Here is a 12,302-nt window from a genome sequence, read left to right as displayed (position 1 = left end):
CTCCAGCATTTTGTGTCTACCTGGAATAAGTTCTCCTCCTCTCTCCAACGGGTGTTGTGTGGGACCCTCTCTCACTACTCCCCCACTGTGATTCCTGCTGCTCTCTAACTCTACGACCATGTTCTGACCCGAACTCGCTACCACAAGCCGCATGTGTTTCCACAGCACCTGCCCGCGCCGCCATCTTGTGCCTCGTGGCTTACAGCTCCATTTCCAGGTCTCCCACTGCAGTCCCAACCAGGTCTCCCACTGCAGTCCCAACTCAATCAACTGCTTCTTCAGACAGTTCTCCTTCCGTGCCAAGCGTTCTACATTTTCCGCAATTGTCTGGCACCTGCAGCTGACAAACAAAAGCTTTTTTAAAAACTTTATCTCAGTGCACACGACAGTAACAAACCAATACCAAACACAAACTGCTGGAGGAACTCAACTGGCCAGGCAGCATCTGCGAAGAGAAATGGAAGATGACATTTTCGGTTGGAACCGTTCTTCAGGCTGAACTGTTAATGTCCGCACATTCACTGCCATGGGAAGAGATGATATTAGATAGAATGATACAGTGTAGCAACAGGCCCTTCGGCCCAACCTACCCACACCGACCAACATGTCCCATCTGTACTAGTCCCACCTGCCTGTGTTTGACCCATATCCCTCTAAACCTGTCCTGTTCATGTACCAAGACACAAAATGCTAGAGTAACTCAGCGGGTCAGGCAGCATCTCAGGAGAGAAGGAATGGGTGACGTTTCGGGTCGAGACTGATGTCAGGGGAGGGGGCGGGATTCCTTCTCTCCTGAGATGCTGCCTGACCCGCTGAGTTACTCCAGCATTTTGTGTCTACCTTCGATTTAAACCAGCATCTGCAGTTTTTTTCCCCCACTATCCATGCACCTGTCCAATTGCTTCTTAATGTTATTATGGCGAGTCCGGAAACTTGTTGGTTGTAGAAGAAGTTTATTGCGACAGCAATATTCGAATACAAAGGTTAAACAACAAGGTAAAGGACAACCATCAAAAACTCACTGTCTTCTTCGAAGACTTCTCTGAACTGCTCTTTTTGGGCGCCAAAAGCGCACATGACATCGCTGTCCAATCAGCGATGTCGCTCTCTGGACCAATCCCCACGGTCGCGCCTACACGTGACCTTTCCGGCCAATCTGAGGGTTCGACGACCGGGACCACTCTTTATGGTCGCTACATTATTGTGATTATTATTTGTTGGGCTACTACATCCGATAGACCTCGAAGATATACTTATGAGTTGAGTCAGACGAGCTGCTATTTTGACAAAGTCATTGGGCCACATTGTGCTTGATACAGTATGACTACTCACCTGCTCTCATCCCACCCTTGCACCCCACCGCACCACTGACCCACGCCAGTCCTGTGGCTGCACTCGATGTTTGTAGCTACACTGCTACCAACAATCCCAAGGACTTCATTTCCTTGGTTGCCCCATGAGGTGGAGAGACTATAACTCTCAATGAAACCTGTGGTGAGCCCTCCCTGTGGTGCTGGTGCCAAGCACAGCCGTAACACAATTTAACAGCCTGCCTCTTTTGTTTAATATATTGGACATATTTAGAAACAGTTAAACTCAATTTAAAATACTGTAATTGATATATTTTTTAAAACATTGGGAAATTATAAGCATATTTAAATGTTAAGTTTCCATCAGTTAATGGATAATTAATTTATTGCTGATCAAATAATTAAAGCATGAATATATATTTATTTTTTAGAGGTACTGCTTGGAAACAGACTCTTCGGCCAATCGAATCCACACCCACCATACATCATCTGTACACATTATCCCATTTTCACATCCTACACATGATTTACAGAAGCCAATTAACTGTACAAACCTGCACATCTTTGGAATGTGGGAGGAAACCAGAGCACCTGGAGAAAACCCACGTGGTCACAGGGAGAACACACAAACTCCACACAGAGAGCATCGGTGGTCAGGATCGAACCCGGGTCTCTGGCACTGTGAGACAGCAACTCTACTGTTGGGGTGCCAATGTGCCGTCACTAATACAATGAAATAAACAGATTAATGCCTTTAAATGAATGAAGTTGAGTTGGACAGGCCAGCCATGACTGATGTGAAGCTGAGGGGCTGGAACAACGATGGCATCGGCCCCTTGGTCCAGAAATATACAGAGTGCCCCTGGACTGAACGGTGAGTGAACGCAGCATCGGCAGTTCCTTCCAACACATCAATGAGAATGAAACACCTTTTACATTTTCTTGCCAGCAACCAAGAGACAGGCAGACAGTATGCTTTTGCAAGGGTTTGAGGTGGCAGCACATGGCCATTTTGTGATCGGCTGGTAGTGATGCTGCCATTTTGTGACCTGTCTCAAGAAGGGTCCCAACCCTGAACATCGTCTTTCCATTTTCGTCCACAGCTGCTGCCTGACCCACTGAGATTCTCCAGCACTCTGTCATTGTGATGTTGGTAACTGAAGGCATCAAGTCTCCATTTCTTTTGTCTCGATGACTGCGTGGGTAACATACAAAAATAAAAGTAATCAGAAAACAAATGCTCCAAGTCAAGGTAATGAAATTAGGCTACAGAAAATGAATAATCATCTTTGTGATTATTTTCCATGTGCCTTTGTCTATGCAACAGCTTGTTTACACAGCTAATTTTAGTTTTAGTTTAGTTTAGAGATACAGTGTGGAAATAGGCCCTTCGGCCCACCGAATCCGCACCAACCTGCGATCCCCGCACATTAACACTATCCTACACGGGCTTGGAATAATTTACACTTATACCAAGCCAATTCACCTACAAACCTGTACGTCGTTGGAGTGAGGGAGAAAACTGAAGATCTCGGAGAAAACCCACACGGTCACGGGGAGAACGTACAAACTCAGTACAGACAGCACCCAAAGTCAGCATCGAACCCAGGTCTCCGGCGCTGCAAGCGTTGTAAGGTTGAAACTCTACCATTGCGCTACATTGCCGCATACTAGAGAGCTAATCTAGTAACTCACTGTGGAAGGTATGTTAGAAGGCAGCTTACTTTCATTGCCACATAGGAAAATGGTAGGTAAGCCTCAAGCTGTCTGGATCTCGAGGCCCTGATTGCAAGCTGCACCATCTCGTGTGGGTGGCAGCAGTGGGCCCTTCAGAATCGAGGAGAGCATGGCCCCAGGGAGGGGATGAAAGCTGCCCTTCACCCTCCCTGCTGGTGCTGCCATTCCCTGGGGCCAGTGCTTCCGCTGTACCTCGGTACATGTGACAATAATAATCCTGAATCTAAACCTAAACCTATTCTGGTCCATCCACTACAATGGCAGGAGACTAAATCAGATAGCATCAAAGGATACTTTTTTCAAGAGAGTATAGATTCTGTGACTTTCTCACACAGATAGAGAGAGGGTTTACATCTTTACTAATGCTCAGTGTTTGGTGGTGGGCTGATAGGAATCCCACCTGCTTCATGAGGACCAAACCAGGCATCAGGTCAAGTCGTTAACATGGTGAGATCAGTAAAATCTCATATCAAGCCACATTGTGGCCTCTCCATACACTTCATGAGAGTAAACATTAGTCTATTCCTTTCTGAGAATTTTGTGGATCACTTCAACCGAAAAACGACCTAAAAAGCTATTGATGCTGACAGGTGTTGGGATCTAACCGACAGAATCTGATATAATACATTCATCACACAGAATGGCACGTTCCACTTAAGAAAACTATTATACCCACATAGATTTAATATTAACTAACTCGTTTGCTTTTCATTTTCTATTCATTTGCATATTCATTAATTTTCCTTCTTATGCTCCAATATTAGAATCAAGATACAGAAACAATTAATGATATTTAGAATGTAAGTAGCTCTAATAATCCCGACAGTCAGCATAGCGGGTGGGAGTGATTGCAGCGCTGGTTGAAGGAATTCATATGATTTCATTTACCATGCATTGTTATCTTTTCAAAAAGCATTGTTAGATACAGCAATGGTACCTTTATGAACAATATCTAAAAGATAAGTTTGATGTACTGTTGTATCTTTTATTTGTTACTTTCATCCCCAGTGACAGATGCTTTGGCTGGCATTGATTGAGACAGGACACTCCAAATAGTTGCAGTGTGGTGACATTTTCTCTGAGGAATAGAGTTGCAACATCACCTCAGGTGCTACCTTCATCTCGATCGTATTAAACAGCCGCGGGGTGCTTCCTTCATATCTTTTGATCCCATTCAAACAAACCAGCATCATTGGTATTTTGGGGTCAGTGATGTCACAAGAATGCAGTTTTTTTACACGTTGAAACTTTAAAAAATAATCCCAGAAAATTGTCCAGCAGATAAAATAATACATTATTTTGAATATTCAATATATTCAACATTTATATTGTAGATGTCTTCACTTAAACGTTGTCACATTTGGGTTAATTACACTCTTGTGAAAAGCACCTTGAGAAATTTTAAGCATATCTATATACTAAAAAATACTCGTTTGTTTGTTTGTTTGATCCTGAACTATAGCTGAAACTGTACATGATAGCGCGACAATTTTAGGCCTACCGTCGGCCTTTTGGTGCTAATGGAAGAGGTTTCATTGAAATCGGTGTTATATTTTAAAAGTTATTCACATTTTACAGTTTAAATCTATCTCCGAGGGAGGGAGGGATGAAGGGAGGGGGGGGGGGAGGGAGGGAGGGGGAGGAGGATGAGGGGGGTTGAGGGGGATTGAGTGGGGGTGAGGGGAAGGGGGAGTGGGAGGGGGAGGGGAGGGAGGAGGAGAGGGTGCTGCACCAATGCAGGAGAGGTTTGAGTCCAACGGGTCCACATGGTGACAGACAGACAGACAGACAGACAGACAGACAGACAGACAGACAGACAGACAGACAGACAGACAGACAGACAGACAGACAGACAGACAGACAGACAGACAGACAGACAGACAGACAGACAGACAGACAGACAGACAGACAGACAGACAGACAGACAGACAGACAGACAGACAGACAGACAGACAGACAGACAGACAGACAGACAGACAGACAGACAGACAGACAGACAGACAGACAGACAGACAGACAGACAGACAGACAGACAGACAGACAGACAGACAGACAGACAGACAGACAGACAGACAGACAGACAGACAGACAGACAGACAGACAGACAGACAGACAGACAGACAGACAGACAGACAGACAGACAGACAGACAGACAGACAGACAGACAGACAGACAGACAGACAGACAGACAGACAGACAGACAGACAGACAGACAGACAGACAGACAGACAGACAGACAGACAGACAGACAGACAGACAGACAGACAGACAGACAGACAGACAGACAGACAGACAGACAGACAGACAGACAGACAGACAGACAGACAGACAGACAGACAGACAGACAGACAGATAGATTTTTTCTGTAACCTTCCATTTTTCTTCTGCGGCACCTTACCTCTCTCAGTTTCTCCTACTCTCCACTGCATTCATACCCCCTGTCAACATTTCCCATATTAGATCACAATTCTTAATACATTTTGATTGTCCAGCATCTATCTGATGCTTCAAACAGCTTAATACGATGGAAAATGCAATTCCAGAATTAGGCAACTTGTTCTGCCTAATTTAGTTACAATCCAGTGTGTCTGATTATATATGGAGCAAACCTGCCTTTACTTTCTGAACTGTGCACGTTTTATTGAATACGTCTGTCACTGATAACCATAGCTTATAGAAACATAGAAACATAGAAAATAGGTGCAGGAGGAGGCCATTTGGCCCTTCGAGCCAGCACCGCCATTCATTATGGTCATGGCTGATCAACCACAATCAGTAACCTGTGCCCAACTTCTCCCCATATCCCTTGATTCCACTAGCCCCCCAGAGCTCTATCTAACTCTCTCAAATCCATCCAGTGATTTGGCCTCCACTGCCCTCTGTGGCAGAGAATTCCACAAATTCACAACTCCCTGGGTGAAAAAGTTCCTTCTCACCTCAGTTTTAAATGGCCTCCCCTTTATTCTAAGACTGTGGCCCTCTGGTTCTGGACTCCCCCAACATTGGGAACATTTTTCCTGCAATGCAGCACTGAATAAAAGGGATTTAATTTTTTTAAATTTTAAATGCATTTAAGGTGCAAGCAACTACTAAGGTAGGTTGTGCACCCAGTTACAAAGAGGAAACTAGTCTGGGAAATGGGCACATTTGATTTTTGGTGTCATCGTTTAATCAACTCTGCAAGCTTTATTTGACAAGACAGTGCACATGTACATTGATTGCTGCTTGGGACCACAGTGTATGCCATGTAATATTCAAGGAGCTTGTGTCAACACTGAAATCAGTGCAAATTTATGCAGGCCATTTTATTAACATTCTATACATTTGAGTTTAGTAATCTCTAGCTGGATCTTTGCCACATCGTCCATGCAGATCAATAGGTAATGACTTCCATTGAGATTTACCTGAATGTGACACGCAGATTGATAGACAAGAATACCACACTTCCAAACAAAAATGATCCTATTCTTTCGCGTGCAACTTACAGATTTCCACATCATTTTTAAAAGTAATTTCACTTTAACACATTCTGGTCCAGAGTCATTCATTAGATGATATAACATTTACACTATGGATATACTGAGTTTTGTTTTTTTTAGTTTCGTTTAGAGATACAACAGAGATCCTGACTTTGGGTGCTGTCTGTATGGTGTTTGCACGTTCTCCCTCTGACCACTTGAGTTTCCTCTGGGTGCTCCAGTTTCCTCCCACATCCCAGAGACTTGTTGGTTAATAGTTTAGTTGGTCTCTCTAAATTGCCTCTCGTGTGTAGGGAGTGGATGTGAAAGTGGAATAACATAGAACTGGTGTGAACGGGAGACCAATGGTCAGAGTGGACTCGATGGGTTGAAGAGTCTGTTTCCATGTTGTATCTCTGAACTGTAAGTTCTAAGGAAGATAAGTTCCTCAAATATGAGTTGACACTATTGCCATATCCAATTATTTTTATTGATTTATAAACAGTAGGTGTGAGTATTGATGCTCGACTGGGTCATGATGTAAACTGAACCTTCATTTAACACTGCAAGTGCAGACTTCCATTCAAGGATCTGACTCACAAACAGCAACGGGGATAAAAATTAAATTAAAAAAACACACACAGCAATACAGAGTTAATAACTGGCATGAAGATACTTTTCAGTATATGAGAACATTTAAAATTAAGTTTCCAGTAACAGTAAAATGTTATTTAATAGCATATTCGCTCAGCTACAACCAAAATGTTATGTGCATGTGTGTGTGTGTGTGCATGTGTGTGTGTGTGTGTGTGTGTGTGTGTGTGTGTGTGTGTGTGTGTGTGTGCGTGCGTGTGTGCATGTGTGTGTGTGCATGTGTGTGTGTGCATGTGTGTGTGTGTGCATGTGTATGTGTGTGTGTATGTGTGCGTGTGTGTGTGTGTGTGCATGTGTGTGTGTGTGTGTGCGTGTGTGTGTGCGTGTGTGTGTATGTGTGCGTGTGTGTGTGTGTGTGCGCGCGTGTGTGTGTGTGTGTGCGTGTGTGTGCGTGTGTGTGTGTGTGTGTGTGTGCGTGTGTGTGCGTGTGTGTGTGTGTGCGTGTGTGTGTGTGTGTGCGTGTGTGTGTGTGCGTGTGTGTGTATGTGTGTGCGTGTGTGTGTGCACTTGTTCTTCTTACTATAAAGTAAAAATGTAGCTCAGATTTGAATATATTCCGTGTTTCAACTACCACAGCTCTCCAGGATAGAGTAGATTCATGATTCATGACCCTATGAGAGAAGACGTTACTCCTCACCTTCATCTTAACACCTTATTTTCAAACTATTTCTCACTGATTCAACGATTCAATGACACTTTATTGTCACATGCACCCAGGTACCGTGAAATGCTTTGTTTTGCGTACAACCCGGTAAAAAACGTACAGCAGACCTCACCTGGGCAGTACACAAAGAGTCGCCACGTTTCTGGCGCTGACAAAATTACATAAAGTTAAATGAACAGTCTTATCTTCCTCGTGCAACGTGGCGCACCTGGTCGCACGTGGCCGCCCCTACATTCGTGGCACCTCCCCGCCGCGTCCCCCTTCATTCTCGGAGGTTCTCCTTGCTCTCTGTGCCACGGGTCCTGCTATGTCCTGGGTTCCACCCCCCACCCCCAGAGGGATTCACATCTATCCATGAGATGTTATAAGATAGATACAGCATCCGTTCTCATTTCAGTCCCATCAGTACTGCTTGATGCACAAAGGCGAGTTGGGAAGCTAACTTGTCATTACGAGCTGATGCACCAGAGATTTGGAGGAATTCGACTTGCTTTTCTGGACCCTTAAATACAAAATGTAAAAAATTCATCTTCCTAAGGATGTCTATTCAGATCGTTCATCCAGATAGATTCTATGAGGCACACGTACTTTTCATTTGGATTTGAGGTCTAAAAGCCTGCTGAATGCCCATATTTGAATGTTTAATAAGCCCTAATGCTGCTTTTGCCACATGCATTAGATGATCAGAAGCCACCAGAGCTAATGTGCCAGGAAGAATGCTTTTACCTTCATATAGAAGCAAAGAACTGCAGATGCTGGTTGATACCACAGAGAGACACAAAGTGCTGGAGTAACTCAGTGAGTCAGGCAGCATCTCTGGAGAATCAGGATGGGTGACGTTTTGGGTCGGGACACTTCTTCAGACTGACCCGAAACATCACCCATCCTAATTCTCTAGAGATGCTGCCTGACCCGCTGAGTTACTCCAGCACTTTGTGTCTATCTTTGCTTTTTCCTGCAGACTGCCTTGTGCTGAATTTTGTTCCTCATTAAAGGGTTTATAAATGCCAGTAATCTAGTTCATTGATACTGTGTTTCCTTATTGACGCCACAGAGAAATATGCAATTATATGCAAAAGTCACCTCAAAAAAGATTTAAGTCGAACCACTTGTTCGCAGGAACATCACTTTTAATATTTTCGAAAGAAACTAAAGGTTGTTCTGAGTAGTTATGGGATTGTTCAACCAAGAAGCAATCCACTCAACCGCTGAGTCACCACTGACTCTTTCAAAATGTAATCCTGTTAGTCTCTTTGGCCAGCCTTTCCCCACATCCCTGCAATTGTTTTTCTCCTTTAAGAATTGATCCAATTTTCTTTAAACTTAAAATGAAACCTATGAACATCATCCTATCAGTTAGCACATTCCAAGTTGTAAACATTCATCTCATTGAATGTCACTTTATTTCCTTTTCCAGTGACTTTAAATCATTGAGTCTTCGTATGAATCCTTCAATTTCTCTCTATTCACGCCATCTAAGTTTTTCATGATTTAAACGTCTCTTTCAAATCTACTCTGCTCTGTGGAATCCATCCACAGCTTCTATTTACATAAAGTGTGGCACAGTGGCGTAGTGGTAGAGTTGCTGCTTTGCAGTGCCAGAGCCCCGGGTTCGATCCTGACTGTGGGTGCTGTTTGTAAGGAGTTTGTACGTTCTCCCCGTGACCGTGTGGGTTTTCTCCAGGTGCGCCAGTTTCCTCCAACACTCCAAAGACATTCAGGTTTGTAGGATGATTAGCTTCGGTAAAATTGTAAATTGTCCCGAGTGCGTAGGATAGTGTTTATCGCTGGTCGGCGCGGGCTGGGTGGGCCGAAGGGCCTGTTTCTGTGCTGTATCTGTAAAGTCTAAAGTCTAAGCTGAGATTTCTCGTTCCAGGTACCATTTCTGCTCTGCCCCCTCCAAAATCTTGCTGCCATTTCTAAACTGCAAGTTACAAAGTAAATAGATCTTCAGAATCAAGCTCATTCTTTGATGCGATACGATAAAACTTTATTCATCCCCGGAGGAAATGGGTCTGCCGACAGTCACAACACCCAAGGTACACAAAAACTTGAAATTAAAAGTGAAAACAAAAAGAAAAAAGACACACCAGGTCCCCCTTTGTTCTCCCACCGTTCTTCACGTCGGCCCCCCCCCCCACGCCGGGTCCTCCACTATTCTTCACGGTGGTCCCCCCCACGCCGGGTCCCCATTGTCTTCCCCTCCCCACTCAAGCTCACCGTCTGCGAGGCCCCACCGCTGCCGAGGCTCCCACTGCCACCACCGAGGCTCCCAGCGCCGCCACTGCTGAGGCTCCTTCGGCCCAGACAGACCTCGCCGCCCGGCTTCTCCGCAGTCCCCTGGGAGGCCTGTGGGCCGAGTCGGGCCTACCGGGGCGCGTTCCGGTCTTCGGTCGTCGTTCTGGTCGGTGACGGCACAGTTGTTCGGCGAGTCACACACTTGTGATTCAACTGGTCGTTTGTGCTCTTGTTTAACATTCTGCTCAATATAATTACATCCAGCTCAGAACATGCAAATCTGATCTGGCACTGTGCAATGTCATCACATATCAGACCCATTTGTCACCGAGGCCTAGGAATTCATCCCCAGTCAATAGCCATTGAAACCGTCTCGTAACCATATTTCACCCTGCCTCGGAAATTAATTCCAGAATTTCCAGGGCAAACAACAGTACATTGGTAAAGCTGTGTAACACAGTTAGCAATGGCAAGATGTGACAGATGTCTGGGCAATCCTGTCATTAACCTTCCATTTTGTCCTCTCCAGCAAAACACAAAATGCTGAAAGTAACTCAGCGGGTCAGACAGCATCTATGGAGGGAATGGATAGGTTGGGACCATTGTTCAGTCTCAAAGAAGTCTTGATGTAGAAACAAAGAACTACAAATGCTGGTATATACCAAAGTGCTGGAATAACTCAACGGGTCAGGCAGCGTCTATGGAGGGAATGGGTAGGCGATAGCCAACAGTTCAGGTCAGGACCATTGTTCAGCCTCAAAGAAATCTTAATGTAGAAACAAAGAAATGCTGGTGTTGCTTTGTACCAGAGATAGACACAAAGTGCTGGACTAATTCAACAGGTCAGGTAGCGTCTCTGGAGGTAAAGGATAGGTGACGTTTCGGGTCCTGACTTGAACGTCATCTATCTTTTGTCTCCAGAGATGCCGCCGAGTTACTCCAGCACTTTGTGTCTATCTCAAAGAAGTCATGTTTTCTCATTATCCGTCCTCATTTCCATGCTGTTAAAACTTGTTTGATTTTTAACCTTTTGCATTTCTGATGTAAAATCAATGACCTGCAATGTCAATGTTTGCTTTCCTCTCCACAGATGTTGCCTGATCAGTCGTGCATGCCCTGGCCTTAGATCACTTTTTTAGAAATGGTTGCAAATTTGGAATGAGCCACATTGAAGAAGGCAGGTACTTTATACAGAATAATCAAGGTACGTCCCTGACAGCAAACTCTCCGCTTCCTCAGTCAGAGCAGTAGTGAACTTTGAACAGTTGAAGCAATGCAACAATTTCTTTGCTGTTCTTGCGTTAAAAAAAAAAGGGGGCAATTGTCGATTGCCCTTTCAGCATTCAATGTAATTTTGCTGATACTCCGAAAATACAAAATGAAAGCAAAAAAAATACAGCTTTAAATAATCCTTTATGTTTAAAGTAGGGATCAGGAAACATTACACAGGTTTACTCCCCAGATAGGTACACTGGTCATAAAACACAATGCATTTTTGTTTTGTTGGCTAAAATTTCCTTCAGACGGATCGATGAACACTCAGCTTTAATAATCCAGTGGCTGAGATGGCTCAGCAAGTGCACAGATTGCTGAGGGCATCACTGGCTGGTTTGCTGCCGAACTGCATCGTTAGTCCATTTGAAGAAAAGCAACAGTGAGTTGGCACAATTGGTGTCAGCATCCCCAAGAAATGCACAGATTACAGAGGAAGCTGGAAATATTCAGAAGGTCAGGTAGCATCTGTAGAGAGAACAAGAGTGTAGGTCATAGAAACATAGAAAATAGGTGCAGGAGTAGGCCATTCGGCCCTTCGAGCCAGCATCACCATTCAATATGATCATGGCTGGTCATCCAGAATCAGTACCCCGTTCCTGCTTTCTCCCCATATCCCTTGATTCCATTAGCCCGAGATCTATACCCAACTCTCTCTTGAATACATCCAGTGAATTGACCGCCACTGCCTTCTGTGGCAGAGAATTCCCCTGATTCACAACTCTCTGGCTGAAAAATGTTTTTCCTCATCTCAGTCCTAAATGGCCTACCCCTTATTCTTAAACTGTCACCCCTGGTTTTGGACTCCCCAAAATCGGGAACATTTTTCCTGCATCTAGCCTGTCCAATCCATTAATAATTTAAAATGTTTCTGTAAGATCCCCTCTCATCCTTCTAAATTCCAGTGAATACAAGCCCAGTCGATCCATTCTTTCATCATATGTCAGCCAGGTCTTCTACTGGTTACAG

General features: G+C 44.4%; 1 long non-coding RNA gene across 2 annotated transcripts in view; it reads left to right on the top strand.

Annotated features, from left to right (window-relative positions):
- Window positions 1–11,265, top strand: part of LOC144594566 (uncharacterized) — a 68,353-nt gene extending 57,088 nt beyond the window's left edge. For both annotated transcript variants that reach the window (XR_013547403.1, XR_013547404.1), the window contains exons 2-4: window positions 2,414–2,562; window positions 9,700–9,862; window positions 11,152–11,265. This is a non-coding gene — a long non-coding RNA (uncharacterized LOC144594566). The remainder of the gene's footprint in view (window positions 1–2,413; window positions 2,563–9,699; window positions 9,863–11,151) is intronic.
- The last annotated feature ends 1,037 nt before the right edge of the window (window positions 11,266–12,302 follow it).

Source organism: Rhinoraja longicauda, chromosome 6, assembly GCF_053455715.1.
Source record: "Rhinoraja longicauda isolate Sanriku21f chromosome 6, sRhiLon1.1, whole genome shotgun sequence".
Taxonomy (NCBI): Eukaryota; Metazoa; Chordata; class Chondrichthyes; order Rajiformes; family Arhynchobatidae; genus Rhinoraja; species Rhinoraja longicauda.
Note: the sequence above shows the minus strand (reverse complement) of the source record. Positions and strands in the feature narration are given on the sequence as shown.